The sequence below is a fragment of the Phodopus roborovskii genome, unplaced genomic scaffold (genome assembly GCF_943737965.1).
Source record: "Phodopus roborovskii unplaced genomic scaffold, PHOROB, whole genome shotgun sequence".
In the NCBI taxonomy this organism is placed as follows: domain Eukaryota; kingdom Metazoa; phylum Chordata; class Mammalia; order Rodentia; family Cricetidae; genus Phodopus; species Phodopus roborovskii.
In genome coordinates, this window is record NW_026126540.1 from 5,078,018 (window position 1) to 5,092,173 (window position 14,156).

The window sequence follows — 14,156 nt, forward strand, 5'->3', positions numbered from 1 at the left end:
TGCTTTATGAACATATAAAAACATGCATATCTCTTTTGATATTAAATCAAGCACTTTGGTCCACTTTAAATCATTTTTATATTCTTGGGTAGGGAAATGAAGGTTTATCACTGGACAGTTGGGAAGGCAATCGATTTATTTCTATGTAGAATTAATGTCCTTACCCTTTTTTCCCTTTCTGGGAGAAAGCCCAGGCCTTTTGCTTGCAAAGTTGGTGTCGTATCATTGAGCTACAACTTTAGCTCTACAAAAATCTTTTAACTGATGGTTATTTTAATTTTTATTTCAATAGATTGCATTATAGATTTGTAGGGAACACAGGGTAGTTTTATAGGTTAAATAGCAATTTGTTTTATATTGATTCTACCTTGGACATCATTTTAGGGTGATAGCTTGCTTATATTATAAAAATACCTGCTCCTTTTATTAAGGATACAGTTTTTAAATTTGGGGTTTCAAGTGAGAAGGATGACTTTTTTTCTATAAGTTTCTGTCATTGAATATAACACCACCATCAGCAAAAATGTGACTGTAAATGATAGAATAGGAAAAGCTTTTGTAACCAAGAATAATGCCTTCTGTATCCTGAAAGAAGAGTGTTGGTTTGGGTTTAAGCATTTTGAAAATGTAGTTTTATTACCTTGTTCCTATAAGCAGATTTGCTAAACCTTATTGAATGTTCTTTACTTAGTCTTTGTATACCATAAGCAGATGGAACAGCTACTCAGTACTGTGCAACATAGTCTATTGAGACTCAACTCCCTGGTTTTTCAAGTTAAGAATAAAGGCCCAGACAACCTCCAGTCTCAGTTTCTGTTTCTGTATGTGTGTTCATCTAATAGTCATATTCTGCCCTGGTGGTAGACTGATGAGGATGGCTGTTTTTCAGAGATGAGCATGACCTTATCAAGTCCTCACTTGTTTTACCACTGGTTGCTTTATCAAGATTTTAAGGCAGCATTTCGTGCAGTTTTCTAAAGTGGAATTGTCAATTTAAATATTGAAGTGATTTTTCCACTTTATTTAGTTTCCTTCTAGCCCTGGTCTTGAATAAAGGCATCCAATTGCTTGCAGAGTTAAGCAGGTTGCTAGGTCTACCATTTCAGTGAGTCCTGTGATACTCTGGCTGCTTTTCAAGGGGTGGTAGTGGGAAGCTAATCTTAGCCCAATGCACAAGAAGTTGTTCATAATCAGCTTGGTAAATTCTGTGATTATCATTGTATGTAATGGAACACACACACACTTGAAAGCTGCTGTTTTGTAGTCAGAAGTCTAATGAACAAGGAAGAAAGAAGATGAGGGAGAGTTGCTTTTATAATTAAGATGCTTAGCAGGGTCAGGCTAATACCTTGCCGTGGTACAGAATGTGTAAGTGTAAGATTCTGTGTTACATTAGCATCTTGTGCGTCTTTGATCTGGACCAGTCCTTTTGGAGTATGTTTTATTTGACAGTTTTAAAGAGTTCAAGACAGTTATTTTACAGAATGACCTCAGCTGTTGGCCAACTGAAAGCAGGTGAGAAAGAGAGAGAGAGAAGGAGAAGAGAAAAACAGCGGAGAGAGACAAGGACAGAGAGAGAGGTGCGCTTGGCGTGCTTGCTTTAAAAGGGGGGCTTGTGCATGCATAACTGAGTCGTCTGTGCAGCTAGGTAAAGCTTGAGCAGCCAGGTAAAGCTTGATGTAGCGATGACATGGCCATGAGCATCCTGCCCAATGTCGGGGGCGGGGTTAGCAGACTGCTGGGTCCCAACACTTATCTTTTCATGTGCTAGTTTTGTGTATCTTCCTAGATAAAATGGTTGTTCAAATCTTTTGCCTATTGGGTTTTTTTTAGATTATAATTAGAATATTTCTTTCCTCCCTCCAAACCTCATATATTTTCCCCTTGTTCTTTTGAATATTGTCTTTTTTCACTAATTGTTATTGCATGTGTATATGTATATTTATATACACATGTAATCCTAAATACAGTCTGCTCTGTCCATATAATGATACTTATGTCTTCAGGGCTCACTGTTTGGCAGTTGACAAATAATTGATGTGTTCTTCCTGGGGAACATCACATTTCCAGCTCCCAGTTTTACTCAGTTGCCCATAGTTCCTTTCATCTATTTTTCTTTTTTTTAATGATTTTTGTCTTAGTGCGGTCCTATGAAGAATATTATATAATGGGCTATATAAACACTGTAAACTTGGATGCTTCTGCGGCTAGAAAGTCAAGTTCAGGGTTCCATTGTGGTTGGACTCTGGGGAGGGCCTTACAGTTTTGCAAGGACCCTGATTCCACACAGGCACAGAGCAAACCCTATCCGAGTCACCTCCTTGAGTACTAATGGTGCCACTCTCAAGGTCTAATTACTTCCCCAAGGCCTCCCCTCATTGTTAACGTCGTGTATTTGGGGAACATAAATTCAGCTCATAGCAGGTTGTTTGCTCTTATTGCTGAGTAGTTAATTTTTAAATTTAGTGCTGATATACTAAAACCGACTAGTAGATGCCTTTTCAAGTTGAATTCTGTCTTTGACATCTGCCTTTTTGCTACACGAAATCTTGTTCAGGTGTGGTGTATTTTGCTTCATGAAGCTGTGCTGTTAGTTAGAAATCAGACAGGTCTCCATTGAGCCACTTGTTTTAAGGAATCATGAAAGAGTTTCATAAAAAGTAACATAAATGTAAGGGTTGATCATTCTCAGCTGCTCAGTTTTGTCACATGTGGGTTACTTGTTTTTGACAGGGTCTTACTGTGTAATCTGGGCTGGACTAGAGTTTATTATACAGACTAGCCTCAAATTTAGATTCACATTTGGAAACCTCCCAAGTGCTAGGATTAAAGGTGTATAGTATACTGTCATGCCTGGCCTGTGACACTTTCAAATAACTTGACCAATTCCAGGATGGTAGACCTTTAAGGCAAGAGACCTGTCCAGGTTTCTCTTATTGCAAAGTAGAGTGATGAAAATACTCAGCTTTAAAACTTTGACTTGAACTTGTAATGATGATAATTTTGAATGAATTACCCTCTTTCCTGGGGAAAAGAATGCCTGTTCTCTTTAAGAATAGTTTGGGTAGCCACATGCTTCTCTAGCAATGCTGCTTGCTTTTTTTTTTTTTTTTTTTTTTTTTTTTTTTTGATCCACTGGGGTTAGTACTTCAACTATGATTCTTACACATTACCTTTTGTCAGTTTCACATAAGTTGGTACTTATAACCTACTTCACAGCATTCTTGTGAAGTATTTTGAGATAAAATGCATTAGCACTAGTTCATGAAGTGCTAAATAAGCAATTCTTCTAGGCAGGCCTTGTGATGGAGATAGAGAAGAAAGTAATGGCATGTTTGGGGTGTGGGAGTAGGATGTAGTTCAGTGGTGTAGCACCTGTCTAACATGCATGAGACCCTGGTCCAGTTCCCATTACCACAAGCAAAAAAATGGAAACCGTTTGGAGTCATCTTCCACCTAATAGATATTTTGAGTATCTGCTTCCTCTGTGTGGTGTGTGTGTGTTGCTGGGGATTTGAGTATCTGCTTCCTCTGTGTGGTGTGAGTGTGTGTGTGTGTGTGTGTGTGTGTGTGTGTGTGTGTGTGTTGCTGGGGATAGGACCTAGGTCCTCAAGCATGCTAGATAAACTTATTGGTCTACGTTTATCCTGTAAAGTGACTCTTCTGCCTTCCCCTTCCTTCAGAAGACATTCATTGTGTATAGCCCATAGCTAAGATGTAGTGAGTTCTATCACTTAACTCAGTATGGATTCATGGGTAGTTTTTAGTGTGTATTATATCATCTTATACTGTGTTATCTTGTTAGAATTATCCTAACTTCAGCCAACTGAGTTACTACCTATGCCCTTTTGATTGGCATGATATGGGTATTTTGCAGTGAGCTTTTTTTTTTTTTTTTTCATTTTGGAATTACAAAATGCCTATGCTCAGCTTGTGTATTTATCCTCGAGTTGGCCATTTTCCACAGATCTTATTCTGCTTACTGGAAAATAGTTTGATAAACCATTATCTGGGCAATAGGTTTACTTACTCCAAGAATCCACTTGGTTTAGGCTATGCACTCACTCCTCTTCTAATAACATACCTGGCATTCTAAGACTATTATCTATATGTATGTCTCTCTCTCTCCCATCTCTCCCCAATCTTCCTCTCCCCCCACCCCAAATAATTCACCTCAAAGCCTAATAGCAACCTAGAGCCCCTTACCTGCAGAGCTTCATGCTCCATTTTAAACAATGGGATAAATTTCTGCAACCCTTAGTAACCATCAAATGTACACATCCTATCCAGCTATAGTCCATTTATGCCCTGGCCTAACTTGATTTCTGAGGCTCTACCCAGCACTTAACCTTCATAAGATTGCAACCCCAGCCAACCATCAGCCAGCCTTTAGACTTGAAGGCACTCCAGCAAGACATGTCTGGGCATTTGACCCACAAAATCTAAAATGATAAATGTTACTTTAATCATTAAATCTGTGGGGGAGGGGGAGTGTGTCATCTGGCCAGCAATTGGTAACTATTATATGTACCCTTGAGGTTACAGAGTTCTTTTTCACCATTATTTCACAAGGGTTCCTCTTCCCTGACTTTCCCATGCACTTGGTAGTACTAGACTATTTCATTTTGATTTTATGTCAACCTGGTAAGAGGTAACAGTGGTATTCATTTTAATTACATTTGTTTGATTACATATTGAGTAGCCATTAATATTAACTAGACACTTGAGATTCCGTTTCTGAGTGCTCATATTTATTTTTCTGTCTTGTTGATTTGAAGACATTTCTTATGTAAAAGACTCTTGATGGTTTTGGATGTGGAAAATGCCCAGATGTTTGCTTGTTATGCTGTTCTTTGCCAAACAAGTTTCACTTGATGTAGCTACAGTCATACATTTGTTTGTTTAAGATTCATGTCTTACTAGGCAGGACAACTGACATCTGAAATTCATATTTTCAAATAATGCCATGGCCTTTGTATTAAATATTGTTGAGAATGTGCCTGGAGAGATGGTTCAGTGGTTAGGAGAACTGGCTATATTCCCAGCTTACAACCCTGTAACAACATTGGAACTCCAATTCCAGGGTATTTATTGCATATTCTGGCCTCCGAGGGCTCCAGGCAGGTATGTGCAGGGTAAACACCCATATACATTAAAAAAAAAAAAAAAAAAAAAAAAAAAAGTTGGTGAGAATTAAGGTAAAGTGGTGCATGCCTTTAATTTCACCCTGGGGAGGCAGAACAGACATGTCTTCAAGTTCCAGGATAGTCTATAGTCCATATAGCTAGTCAGGCCAGCTAGGTTTGCATAGTAGACCCTGTCTTAAACAAGCAAGCAAACAAACAAAAAAAAAAAAAAAAATAGAAGAGAGGGCTGGTGTGATATCTCAGTGGGTACTGCCATCAAGCTTAATGTCCTGAATTCGATTCCTGGCACCCACATGTTGGAAAGAGAACACTGATCATGTAAATATGAATAACAACAACAACAACAACAAAAAAAAAAAAAACAGAAAAAGGGAAAAAATGTGGAATGACTTGAGGGGTGGTCTACTGTTTGGTCATTTGGCTTTTCATGTGCAGACATTCTACCCTGAAGTGCCCTGTCTTGTATGCATTTTCAGTGCTACTGCCCAGTGCTTTATAAGTAATGGAATTTGAACCATTCAGTCTGGATTAAAATGAGGTATGGCCTTTGGGAAAGCAATTGACATGGGTTTTGGTCATCTGAAACTAAGTCTCTGAAGCTAAGATAATGAAGTATGTCACCAAATAATAGAAATGGTTTCCTACCTCTTGTTTTTAAGTGACATTTTAAGTGATGGGACAATAATTTTAGGGTTAGTTCACGTGTCCACCAGGTGGCACTAATGCCTGACTAATCTGAAAGACACCACTATCAGACCTCAAGAAACACTCTGCGAGGCTCAGGCTCCTGTGGTAACAGCACTCAGACTTCTCTATAATTTGTAATTATAGTGAGTCTCTATCACTGAGGCAGGGTCAGGACTTGTTCAGTTTCATGAGCCTAGGCTTTGAACAGTGAGGCGTTTTAGATTTTTTCTGTGTGTGTGTGTGTGTGGTGTGTGTGGTGTGTGTGTGTGACTCTGGATTATGATTTAAAGCTAGGCTTGGAAGAAAAAATTTAAAGTGTAGGTTTTCCTGTTAGATTTGTGTTTGAATGCATATAAATCCTACAGGTTCACAGAAAAGTTGAAAATAAACGTATAGACTTATATGTTGATGATGGCAGTCAATGTTGCTTACCTTATTTACTAGACTATAAATCCTCTTTCATCATGAGAAAAGACCGTAAAGACTGAGCTCTTGAAAACATAAGTTCATTATGAATTAATATGTCTATGTATCATAATGTTCAACCTTCTGGACTCCAGATAATAGTCAAAAAGCCATGGAGTGTTCATGGCACCAATGGGAGCCAGGCTGTCTGTGTGATTGCCATAGAAAGGTTTCCCATCCTCTCCCACACCCTCCTAACCAGTCTTCTCTGTTATTGGTATGCTGAGAGGCACAGGTAACTAATGGTTTCTGCTCTTTGAAAATAAATCTCCTGATCTTTCTGGTTGCTGTTCACTTACAGTTAGTACTCTGTATGATTTCATTGTTGGCTACCTTTCACAAATTATACCCACATTTCCCAAGTGTGGGCAGTAAAGCAATAGTCCTCCAAGAAAATACTTTGAGGGAGTATAGGAAACGTTTTTTTTTTTTTTTTTTTTTTTTTTTGTTATTTGATCTTTACTTCTGTTTAGCTTACATTAAAGGCACTCTTTAATCCCTAGGCACTACTACCTGAGGAACATTTGATGGGTGTTGTTGTCAGTATTTGGCCTGGAAACCACAGTCCCCATAAGAGACTCATAAAAGTCCCTACCACCCACCTTCTTGGATTTTAGCTCATCTTGACAAGTCTTGTGCCAGTATATAATTAATAAGATTACTGCCTATGTCTGTTTACATTTAAATATGGAGTAATTGAGATTTTATAGGGTGACTGAGTATCTTAAGAATATGATTATGTATGTCAAATAAAGACTTTTATTTTGCTTGGAACTTTACCTAAAATTGCTCACCACCATCAATGCCACTGTTGGCGCTTGAGTGGCTGATAGAGCATGGCTGTGTAGCTTAGCTTATATTTGTACCTGTCAGCTTTGTGGTGATAATACAGATGGAATGATCTAACTAAACTGTGTGGCCTCTTTTGGAAGTTATGCTGATATAGAGTCTATTTGAATTTTATTTCAGAGTAATAATTAAGATGTTAAAAAGCAGCTTACTGCAAGGATGTTTTGGCTCTGGTAAATGTAGGAGCTACCATATTTAAAAGTCCAGAGAATTTTCCCCTAGCTAAATTTATTTCATAAGAGCATTTTTATTTGATGCTTGTTGCCAAGTTTTGTTAAGCTGTTTGTTTGGTTTCATTTGTCTTTTTGATTGAGTAAAAATTTATTATCCATCCAACATGGGAGCCTACCAATGTTTTCAGACTAGAATAGTGGAGACTAGGTAGAATTTGGACAAAGCGAAGCTATGACTGAAACACCTGGTGGCAAAGGGTGGTACATGCCCTGTTTTGAGGTACAGTATGCATTCTTGGAATAGCCGTGGACCAGTGGACAAACATTGAACAAGCATGGCCTTTTTGCCCATCTCTTTCTCTTCCTCATCTTCTTTACTTATCCCTGTCCTCCCTCCCAGTGTCTTACTATGTATGTAGCCCAGGCTGGCCTCAAACTTGCAGAGCAACAGTGCACCTAGCTCCCTCCTCTTCAACTTTGCATAACTAATAAACTGCTTAGGGAAGTAGATGCCTTTTCCTACAAGTTGGTCTGACTTTCTTGAGACCCCATAGCTTCTTCCTGGTCATGCATGGATAGATTTTTTTTTTTCTCATATGGGCTTTGTATCAGTCTGTAGCTTATAGATTACTTGAGAGACTGCAGGTCAGAGAATCTTCTGGTTTATGTCTAACACGCACATAAGTAGACCAGCCTGGGTCTTCATAGTACCTTTGTTCTCTGGTCACCTACAGAACTGCAGGAAATGCTGCAGGAGACTTGTCACTCTAGAGCCTCATGTAGTTCTAGGCCCTCCCTGAGGTTCTAGACTCTTCAGGATACTAAATCATATAGCCAGACTATGTCCCCAGGGTTCACTCAGAGCAGCTTGGGATTCCCTAGAAGAGTGCCGAGAATAAGGAGACACATTTCAGCTGAGCTGTGCATCATTAGCAGACCCTGGGGGAAAGCTGGTTGTTAGGCTACTTGCTCCATATCACTGTTGCTTGGCGCTTCTGTTGGGGCTTCTCTGGTGGATGTTGGACCTTTCATGGTAGAAGGTTGCAGTCAGCAATTGGATCTGAGCAGCACTAGGCTCTGTTGCTGAATCTAGGGCTGACCCTCAGTCCTAGTAATGAGGTCAGTTTTGAAGTACTGCCTATTTCAAGTCCCAGTTCAATTGTCACTTTTTTTTTGAAATCACTCTTTGTTGTCTCTGTGTCATAGCATTTTAAATATATTGTTCATCAAACAACACAAAGGCATCTAAAAGGATGCTTTAAAGGAGCTATAGGCTTATCAAGAGTAAAAGTTGCTTTTCTCTTCTGGGTGTGTATGTGTGTGTGTGAGTGTGTGTGTGTGTGTGTGTGTGTGTGTGTGTGTGTAGGACAGTTTCTTTTGTCAGGCACCATCATCTTGTTTTTTTTGAGACAGGGTCTCTCATTGACTTGTAGCCTGCCAAGTAGACAAGGCTGGCTGGCCAGGAAGCCCCAGGGTCTGTTTGTCTTTATCTACCACTGGGATTACAAGCAATTATCACCATGCCTGACTGTTTAAGTTTTCAGTTCTGTGGATGGAACCCAAGTACTTGTGCTTGAGTGGCAGCCCCTTTATGGATTGAACTCTCTCCTCAGCCCCAGTGTACCCTGTCCACCTGTCCCCATGTTTGCAAGTTTTCCATTGTGAGTAGAATAATGAGTTGGTTAACTTCCCTCAGATCAGCAAGATGAAGACCAGAGACTGCTACTTCCCTGATTTATTGTTTGAACAAGTGTCTCAAGGGTCTCCTGTCAAGACACTTGTATGCCCTAAGCTTGAATTATGAATAAAACACATGTGTCTTACCTCCAGGGAACTTACAGATCTCTCCACTTTTATATTTTGTTTCCTCAGTTCATTTCACTGTCCCTGATAAAACAAATGTCACCCCAGGTGATAGTGAGCTGGCCAGAACCTTCATCCTTGCTTGCCTGACAGGTGCTGTAGCTGGGCTCCCACTGAGAGCAGAATGTCGCCTGTGCCTGCCACACTCAACATGACCAGTATATCTAGCTCTGCCTGAAGGCCTGAACTGTGATGAGCCCAGTGGTGGCCTTATGTGCCACCCGAGGGCAGATTGGGTACTGGGAACATGGGCGAGATCTCCTGGAGTAAGTGCCCAGGGGAGATAGGCCAAGGGTGAATGGGGATCGTACACATTTTTTTTTTTTCAAGTTTATTTCTAATTCAGTGGAATAGGAAAGGAAAGGCAGTTTTCAAAGCTGAGACAGGGATGGAGCTTATGGGTGTAGGGATGGAACCAAAGCTTAAATAAACCGAGGGAGAGGACGGGAGGCAGGCACATTTGAGGAGTGGTGAGATCTAGGCTGAGATGGGGTCTTACTCTGGAGCTCTTAACTGTGATGCTCCTGCCTCATCATGTCCATCTCTGAGCTCTCTTTGTGAGTTGCTCAGCTTATTAAAGATACAAAGGAGTCTATTTTTGTGGATACTAATCCTCCCTGAAAGAAAAAGATAGAAAGCCCCAACTTCTTAAATGTATTTCTGCCTGGTAAGAACCTATAACCCAGGTTATATCTGTGAGAGAGGAGTCACAGATTTTAGAAGAACAGAGCAGGGTGAACTTAAATTTAATTAGGAAGACTAGAATGGAGGCGCCTGTGGGAAAGGGTTGGGTTGGAGAGAACTAAAATGCTATGAAGGCTCTGGGGGCTTTGCAGCAGGCAGAGTTCAGAAATCCCTGCTGATTCCCAGCCAGCAACCCATAGGACACAGAACCACAGTGACCTCTGTGTTCTGGGCACAATTCACACACAGAGGTGGCAGTGCTAGACTGTTCAGTTGAATGCAGCTTCATAATTCAATTTTAGTATTTTAAAAACAGTATTTATTGGGGAAATATTCCAGGCTCTAATGCCTGTGCATGGCTTCTCATGCCCTGCTCTTTGGCAAGGGAGGGGTAGGCACAAATGGCTTCCGTCATCTGAGAGGTCCCAGTTTTACCACTTGCATTGGTCTCGGGACTAACTGACTGGGCGAGTTTCTCAGCTGCACCTGCAGTCTGACTCACTCTGTCTACCATCGGTGCCCTTTCTGGAGCACGTTTTCTGTTCTGCTGGATTGCTCCTTGCTGGCTGTAAAGATGACCTGTCGCCAGTGGCCTGTGCAGGCATGTACCTCTCGTTAATAAACAGGAGCCCTACCTCTCCTGGTGCTACTCCAGAACACGCATCTTCCTGAGTTCCTGCATTTCACCGTAGGGGATTCTGAGTGTTCTCAAGGTGCATTGTACATAAAGTGCCAGGGACCTGCTGCCCTGCTTCTGTCTGCTGTCAGGACAGAGCTGCAAATGAAAGCTTGTGATCTCCTCAGACCAGCTGCATAAAGAATTGGCAGCTTGTCATAAATATGCACAATTTTCTTTCTTGTCTGTATTTCAAAACAAAACACAACACACTGCATTTAGCTGGGCATAGTGGCATATGCCACCAGTATTCAGGAGTCTGAGATAGGTGGATCTCTGTGAGTTGGAGGCCAGCCTAGTCTACATAGTTCCAGGACAGCCAGAAGTACTTAACAGAGAGTACATAACAAAGCAGTCAAGCACACTTGCTGCTTTTGCAGGGGACCCAGCACATACGTTTAACAGCTCACAGCTACCTGTCTGATGCCCTCTTCTGATCTCTGATCTTGAGCACACATGCACACACGCTCTCTCTCTCTCTCTCTCTCTCTCTCTCTCTCTCTCTCTCTCTCACACACACACACACACACACACACACTCTCTCTCTCACACACACACTCACACACACACACTCTCTCTCACACACACACACACAAGCACAAACACAACAATTTAAATTTAAAAACATTAATTGTCACAGTTGACAGTAGTGGTTTGATTCTGATAGTTTCCTCTGCATTCTGAGTAATTTTTCTAGCCTTGCCCTTGCAGAAAGTGACCGTCAATCACTAATTCTGAGTTCACCAGAAGATTGTAAAATGGAATCTGCTATCAGAAGTCTCAACATAATTACTTTTGTCACCACTGACTGAATTCTCTGAGACTTCCAAAGTCTTGGAATTGTTACTACAAGATGGAAAGATCTAGAACTTTGCTGGATCTCCTTTTGAGTGGCTGATTCCAGTAAGTATGTGGAGGGACCCTGTAATCAGATGTAAAGTGTTAAGTTTGTTGATTGACTACCCTATTCATTCACTCATTCATGAGGCTTCTACTCTGTTCTGCTGCTTTAGCTGTTAGGAACAGAGTAGTGTAGAAGGCAGAAATATCTCACTTAATGGAAGGTAGATAATATGGGGTGTTCACCAGAGAAGCCTGCTGTGACATAGGTTTAAGCCAATAGAAAGTCTTTTACTAGCTAGGTGACTACTACACTGGGTGTTCAGAATACCAGTGTAGCCCTGAGCCATTCTCAGGGTGAGCTTTTAAGCACAAAAGTCATGTCCTGGGTTGACATACGTCAGTTACCAAGAACAGCTAGAAGCAGAAGTACAGAAGCCAAAAAAACCAAAAACAAAAACAAAACAAAAACAAAAAAAAAAAAAAAAAAAACCACAAAGGCCAGTACATGTAGAGACTTTCCCAGAACTATGGACTTCGATGGACTAAGTCTTTGTTTCCTTTTGGCAGGTGGTACTGTCTGTGTGCAGAATTTTATGGCCTGATTGGTACTTCCATCATGGAGTCAGTTGTGCTAAGTTCTGGGGGCCTACTCAGGTCTGGGGTGGGGCCTTGCTACAGATAAAGAAAGCAGAGCAATTGGTTATTGAAGTATAAGAAGTGCTATAGAGAAAAGCGAGTCAGGGCAGGTAAGGTCGCTGCCAGTTTGGACAGGAAATAGGAAAAGCATCTATACTTTTCTTGGCAATACTAAGGAATTAACCAAGAGCTTCACATGTTAGATAAGAACTCTAGTACTTACCTATCAACCCAGCCCCAAAGCATTTTGCTTTTAGAAGAACATGATGTTGTGAGAAAGGAGAGGGAGTCAGACAGACATGTCATGGAGAAAGCATATGAGGCCGAGAGAGGGCATGGTGGATACAGAGGCCTGAGGCAGGAGGGGCCTGGCATGCTGAGAAGCATGCCAATGGCAGCTCCAGTACCTGTGTGCAGTGTCCTGGTCACCAGACACCGTGAGAAAGGCCCTCCATTATCTCATAAAACCCTCCAGGGTTACTCATTTCCCATTCACAGAAGAAGCAGCTGAGACCAGACAGGTTGTGTAAGGTATGGAGACAGTCTGGCTGCAGAGTCTGCTGCCATCTCCCCTGATGAAGATGTAGCTGGTATTGCTCATACTGGTACAGGCTGCTACTTTGCTTTATGAGAAAATACTCTTCTGATCCTCAAGTTGGGCAGTAGTTGGGTTTGTCTTGAGCAGCTGGTTTATTTCAGCCCGATGAATTTTTTTTGTGAACAGTGATTGCAGATCTTGACTTTATGTTGGTCATTGGATATTGAAAGACTCTTGGGTTTCTTTTCTTCAAAGTTATTTTATGTGTGTGGGTGTTTTACCTGCATTTATGTCTGTGCACCACATGAATATCTGGTAACCTTAGAGGCCACAGAGGACATCAGATCCCCTGGAGCTGAAAGTATAGACAGTTGTGAGCTGCCATTAAGGGTGCTGGGAATTGAACCCAGGTCTTCTGGAAGACCATCCAGTGCTCTTAAATGCTTTGCATCTCTCTGGCCCCTTTCATTTTTTAATGTGTTTAGTAGTTTGGGATAACTTCTAGAAACAGAGAGAGATGAATGAATATAAATACACTCTATTTTTAGACAGATTCTGATTATGTAATTCTGGCTGACCTGGAACTCACTGTGTATACCTGGCTGGCCTGGAACTCACAAAGTTCTGCCAACCTCTGCCTCCTGAGTACTGGAATTAGCAGTATGTGCCATCACACCTAGCCAGAAATACACCTTAAAAGAAAATGCAGAGTATTTAGTGGTTTAGAACTAAGGCTACCTGCCCTGGTTCTGGGAAAACTACTGTTCAGCCCAACGAGGCAGGACAAGGATTCCTATTTCTCCTTTCTCAGCCATAGCATAGCATAGCCCTTCAATCAGGCTTTCCTTTGGTGCTGGGGAGGAGAGAGAAACACAGTCACCCAGTAAGGTTTCTGAGTCTCACCTGGGTCTATGCGGCTTTTGTTCAGGTGAGCTGCTGCATCCTGGGAATTGGTTTCTGGATCAGAAGTCCAGCCCGCCTCAGGATCTTCCTGCTGCGTCCTCAGCGCTATTTGCTGTGTCTCCCCATCTCACCTCCTTTACCTCCTTGCTCGAAGATTTACACCTTTATTATTTTCCAATCATGTCCATCTATTGACTAAACCAACCCTGACTAAAGAGACAGGTATCTTTGGGGGAGAAGTGTGAGGGTGTGTATGTGAGAGGGCCACTTGTAAAATGCCTGTTCCTGTTCATCCTTCAGTGCCGACTTCAAGTCCTTGACCAGGACAATGCAGCAGTTCACTCTGCTGAAAGATGGAGTTGAAATCAGCTCCTAAAGTCTTAGAGGAAGTCTAGAACAGCCTTCTCAGGGAGATTCATCATGCTGCTGCTGGTGGAGTAGTTAGGATATCAATAACTCCTGCTTTTTGCACATAACCCAAGAATCTTCCCCCTTTTACTTGTTTTACTTTCCCTCAAATTGCTTGTTGTTCATCTGACATAGTATATATTCACTTGCTAGCTATGACAGGTATAACCAGAGGTTTTCTCCTGTCTGCCAGTTCCTGAATAAACACTCAGAGGCTTAATATTAATAGTATATCTAAACGCTTGGCCGATGGCTCAGGCTTATCTAAAATTAACCCATTTCTA